At 40.4% G+C, this 6,000-nt stretch overlaps 1 protein-coding gene across 2 annotated transcripts in view; it reads left to right on the top strand.

Annotated features, from left to right (window-relative positions):
• Nucleotides 1-6,000, top strand: part of LOC123757021 (dynein axonemal heavy chain 6-like) — a 253,215-nt gene that overhangs the window by 244,733 nt on the left and 2,482 nt on the right. The gene's annotated exons all lie outside the window — the stretch shown is intronic.

The raw sequence follows: 6,000 nt of genomic DNA on the forward strand, positions 1-6,000 counted from the left end.
ATCTTTCCTTCTTCGTAAACCTGACCTTGAATCTCGTCCCTTAGATTTCTGCACTCATCTCCGACTTCCCTTTAACGATCCCTTCTCTCTGAACTTCGACTTACCCTGGCCCTCTGTGGTTCTACGGTGGCAGGTTCCAATGGCATTCATTATGAAATGCTTTGCCATCTCCCTCTGTGTATGTCTCAGTATTTACTGAGTCTGTATAATCGGATCTGGGAGTCGTTGTCAGTCCCTGAGGAATGGCTCGATGCCGTTGTCCTCCCTGTTCGCAAACCAGAGTCTCTGGGGACTTCCCCTAAGGACTATCGCCCTATTGCCCTCATGAGTTGTGTCTGCAAACTCTTTGAACGTATGGTTAACGTTCGTCTGATGTGGTTCTTAGAACACTATCACCACCTCTTCCATTCTCAATTTGGTTTCTGCAAGTGCCGCATCACTACAGATGTCCTGGTGAACTTGGAGGTCAATATTCGTACTGCTTTTGCTGCAAAGACCTCCATTGTTACCATCCTTTTTGATTTTGGAAAAGGCTTACGACACCACTTGGCGATATCATATTCTGCCCCAACTTCATTCTTTTGGCCTTCATGGTCATCTCCCTCTATTTCTCCAAAGCTTCCTCTCTTGTCATTCCTTTCGGGTGAGGCTTGGTACCGCTCTCTCTGCCACTTTTCAGCAATACGAAGGTGTGCCCCAGGGTAGTGTTCTGAGCACTACTCTTTTTCTGGTTGCCCTCAATGGTCTTCTTTCCTCTCTTCCTTCAGGCGTCTTCTCCGCGCTCTATGTCGACGATCTTACCCTTTGCTGTCGGGGTGATGATTCGCCTCTCTTTCAACACCGGCTTCAACTTGTGATTGATGCCGTGTCATCTTGGGCCACCAATCATGGCTTCAGCTTCTCTACATCTAAGACTTGTGCTATGACTTTTACTTTTTACTCGTGTCGTTCTTCGTCCTTCTTTGTCGCTTTATGGTCACCCCATTGTGTACAAGGATTCCGCTAAGCTTTTGTGGTTGATTTTTGACACTCGTTTGTCTTGGTCGCCCCATATCTCTTACCTCCGAGTTGAATGTTCTAAGGCCATTACCCTCCTTCAGGTGTTGTTCCATACTTCTTGGGGAGTGGATAGACGCACTCTCCTCGCTTTACATTCCTCTCTCGTCCTGTCTAAACTCGATTATGGTTCTTCTGCTTTCTCATCTGCTTCTCCTCCTACTCTTCGCCGTCTTGATGCTTTGCACCATACCGGGTTGAGCCTCAGTTCTGGTGACGTTCGTTCGACTCCCGTCTTCAGCTTGTATGTTGACACTGGCTTCCTATCTCTCCAGGACATCCAGGACAGCCGTGATCGCTACTGTCTTTCGTTATCTTGCGCGGTCCTTGCAACATCCTTCCTCTCGCCTCTGTCGTGCTTTAACTTTTACCCCTCCTGTGGTTCTTGTTCCTCTTCACCACCTCCCTCTTTCTGTCCGGTTATCTCGCTTACAGATCAAATAAAAAATCAAATCGAATATTTATTCAGGTAAAGTACATACAAGGCGAGATACAAAACATTAATGGATTTATAAATAGAGCTAGTAAATACAATGCCTAAAGCCACTATTATGCAAAGCGTTTCGGGCAGGAAAAACACTAATACTAAAACTTAATATTAATTGAGATTAAAGTATAAATTGTGTTGAGAAAATAAAAAAATAAGAAAAAAGGGGGGGGGGGTAACATGGCAGAAAAAATAGCAATTATACAATTTGGTCAACAAACAGCATTGTTTAAAATAGTAGACATGGGTTGACATTTTAGGGGTGAGGTAGGTTACAAGGAGTTAATTAGGTAGTACCTAGTTTTCATCTTAAACTGGTTGGGAGAGGTACAGTCTTTAACATGATTGGAAGGTCATTCCACATTCTGGGTCCGTTGATTTGTAAAGCATTTCTAGTTTGATTAAGTCGTACTTTTGGAATATGAAATAGGTATTTGTTTCTGGTGTGGTGCTCCTGGGATCTGTTACAACCTTTTAGGAAGGATTTTCTTTCAGGATTCAGGACAGGATTCTCTTTCAGTTCGTATTTCTAATATTTCTCCTCATGTTGTTCCTTCTTTGCCCCCATGCAGAGTCCCCCTTCCGCAGTATTGTACATCCTTAACCCGCATCACTAAAACTTTTACCCCTCCTACAGTTCTGAAACCCCTTTTCCTCGAGCATTTTTCTTCACACTCCCGTTCCGTTTCCATCTTCACCGATGGGTCTAAGTCTGCGGACAGTGTAGGCTACTCTGTTGTTTTTCCTGGTAGCACTTATATGTGTCGCTTACCTCTGGAGACTAGCATCTTCACAGCGGAACTTTGTTATTCTCTATGCTCTTCGTCTCCTGCTTTATCATTGCCAATCTTCCTTTGTAGTTGTCGTTGACTCTCGTAGTTCTCTCATGGCTCTCGGGTCCTTTAATCAGGTTCATCCAGTGGTTGTCAAGATACAGCATTGACTGTTTCTTATTCACAGTAAATTTAAGTCGGTTGAGTTTTGTTGGGTTCCCAGCCTTATTGGTGTCTCTTTAAATGAGTGTGCGGATGCTGCCGCCAGGGAAGCTGTCCTCTCTTGTCCCATCTCTCGTAAAAATATTCCTTATTCCAACTTTTACCCAGTTATTCATTCCTCCATCCTTACCCGTCGGCAGGCTTATTGGTCTTCTGTTACTAGTAACAAACTGCATACTCTTAAGGGTTTTGCGTCCTCATGGCCATCCTCTTGCCACCGTAACCAACTGTGGGAAACGGCTCTAGCAAGGTTGCGTCTTGGCCATACTCGCTTAACTCACGGTCACTTAATGGAGCACTGCCCAACTCCTTTATGTCCAAATTGCTTTGTCCCTCTTACGGTCGTGCATATCCTTGTTGAATGTCCTGACTTCCAGGATGAGCGTGTGTTTTGCTTTCCATCCGTCCCACGCGATCACTTGTCCCTCGATAGAATTCCTGGTGAATTGGATACTTTTGATATCGTTCGCCTTGTGCGTTTCTGTTCTCGTATTGGCATTCTTGGTGATATTTAGCGCCCTCTGATTATTGCGCACATTTGATGGTGCTACATAGCCTTCCCGGTTTGGTGCCTTCTTTTGATTACTTACTTACTTTTAACATTTCTAACCAGTTGGACGAATTCTTGTTCTAAACTGACTTCCCCATTCTTTATCTTTTTGTACAAGCTCTCTTTCTATCTATAAGGTTCTTCAGATCCTTTGTTATTCATTTTGGGTCATTAGTATTCGATCTATTCAATTTGTATGGTATACTACACATAAGGGGCATCACTGGCCGACCCCTCACAGTGTTCAAGAGAGAACTGGATAAGCACCTCCAAAGGATACCTGATCAACCAGGCTGTGACTCATACGTCAGGCTGCGAGCAGCCGCGTCCAACAGCCTGGTTGATCAGTCCGGCAACCAGGAGGCCTGGTCGACGACCGGGCCGCGGGGACGCTAAGCCCCGGAAGCACCTCAAGGTAACCTCAAGGTACTACGTTCCTGTGCTTTGCTTAGAATATTTTTAAATAAGTTATAATTTGAATCCACATCGAAATCCCTTTTTACATCTTTCGTCACTGGGTTCGCGTCTCGCTCCAAGACTGGCACACTCCCCATGCCCATGATTTTGCAATCTATTTAACCCAACAAATTTCTTACACTATTAAAATCAGCTTTTCGAAAATCTGGCACTTTAACAGAATTTTTCGCTACAAATCTACTGCATTCTATACTAAATCTAATTTGTGTGATCACTGGTCCCTAGCTCACTCCTTATTACGATGTAATTTGTTTCATTGTTAGTTAATATGAAGTCTAAAATATTATTTTCCCGCGTTGGTTCCGCGTTGGGTGCATTAGGTTGGTGTTGGAAAAGTTGTTCAATGTCAACCAATATTATTTGACTAGTTGTATGTGAAAAGTGCTGAAATTGTCCCAAGTTTCAGTTCTGCAGCATAAAGAGAAAGGGAGATTTTTTGTTTTTTTGTTTTTTTCAACGTTTTTTACACATTTTCAAGTCCACACTTCAGAACACACGTTTCAGATATAATTATTCTGTGAGAATTTTCTGACACATTAGCATATAATAAAAGATTGCATGTTGTAGAATTTCCAAAACATCTTTAGTTTTCCTAATACAAATGTTCAAAGTTCCCCCAAAAAATTATGCAAATATGGCATGTTTATTGCTATTATAAAATCAATAAATGAACTTAGAGAAAAATGAAAACTCTCAAATGTAGAGACATGCCCTCCACATATACTGTGTAAGTTTCATGTAAATTGAATTAAAAACGAATCAGTTTTGTAAACGTTTGTGTCAATTGAAAAAAAAAAGAATAAAGTCTAAGGTTCTAAAATCTGTGGCTGAGGTTGACATCAACCAATTTTCTCCAAAATTGGCACCATTACAGATAGGCTTACGTACAGTCAGGTGTGTAAGTTTGATGCAAATCGCCCGAAAAAAATAGAAAAAAAAATACATTTTTTGTTTTTTTCTTAAAAATTTTTTCCAATTAAACTAATTATAATATTTGTTTAATATATACTATTGTGATAGCAAAGAGTCATAGCTATGATTTCAGTTGACACTTTTGATTGATAATCGATTTTGACCATTTTGGCATAATTTTCACAACTACTTCAATATTTTTTTTCTCCCTTCCTATCTATGCTACGATGCTGAAACTTGGACCAGATGAAACACTTTTCATATAGAACTTGTCAAAAAAGTTTGATTGAAATCGAATGAGTTTTCATTTATTGCATTTTTGGAACCTGATGAGCCCCCTTAATGTGTTGCTCAAGAAAGCAATCGTCAATTAATTCTAGAAAATCTTCTGCTTCATTATTCAATGTTTTTTTTAAACCAGTTTATTCCACTAAAATTAAAAGTCCCCCATGACACAAATACTGCTAGACCTAGATGCTCTAGATATTTCATCACAGGTTCTTTGCTTCCATTCTGTCTAAATTTGGTGGCCTGTATATAACTACTATTAAAAGATTGTTTGCTTTTTCGTTTAATTCTAGCCAAATTGTTTGTGTGTGGCTCAGTTTTGATTCCCTTTTTGAGACTACATTTCAATTTTTCCCTAACATATATGGCTACTTCCCCTCCTCGTCTAATATATCTATCTGTATGAAATAGTTTAAATCTATTTATTTGATATTGAGTTAATAGTTCTTTATTTTCTACATTCATCCAAGTTTCGGTAAGTTCAGTAATATCTCTTTTTTTCTGTGCAGACAAGAGCATTTAAATAGTTTATTTTGTTTCTTAGACAAAAAGATTACTGTTATATTATTATTTTATAATATGTTTATTTTATATTATTACTGTTCGTGTAATATACCCTAAAGTGTATTGCTATTTTGAGGCCCTTCTCTTTCCCTGTTCATTTTACCAATTTGTTTTCCCAACAAACACATACTTTTATTACCTCCTTTCTCCATATCAATTCCCACACCACTATCTACTAACAGTTTAAACCCAAACAAACGCCTCCAACCACCAGTTCCAACGAGTTCGCAGCAGCAACCACCCCAGCCCTGATAGATGCATCCCATCCCGAGCATACATGTCATTCCTTCCATAGAAGTGTTCCCAGTTATCTATGAATGATATTGCATTTGATTTGCAATATTTGTCCGGTCGGCAATTGACACCAAGTGCCCTCGACAACCATTCATTTCCAACTCCCTTTCTTGAAAGAATGCCACACATGATCGGGATTCCTCCCTTATTCCTAACTAATTCTATGGATGTCTTAAACCTCTGTATCAGCGCCTTACTCCTAACTTGCTATCATGTTCCAGGACAACAAACCCTTAACCTGTTCCCCCCCCCTATCTCTTGTCACAAGAAGTTGTATCCAAATACCTCGAAGGGGCTCTCCCACAATCAAAATTAGCTTAGGCACTTCCTTTACTTTCTGAGTACCTTGAGGGACCTGCGTTTCCTTCTATTTTGAG

The sequence above is a fragment of the Procambarus clarkii genome, chromosome 22, assembly GCF_040958095.1.
Source record: "Procambarus clarkii isolate CNS0578487 chromosome 22, FALCON_Pclarkii_2.0, whole genome shotgun sequence".
In the NCBI taxonomy this organism is placed as follows: Eukaryota; Metazoa; Arthropoda; class Malacostraca; order Decapoda; family Cambaridae; genus Procambarus; species Procambarus clarkii.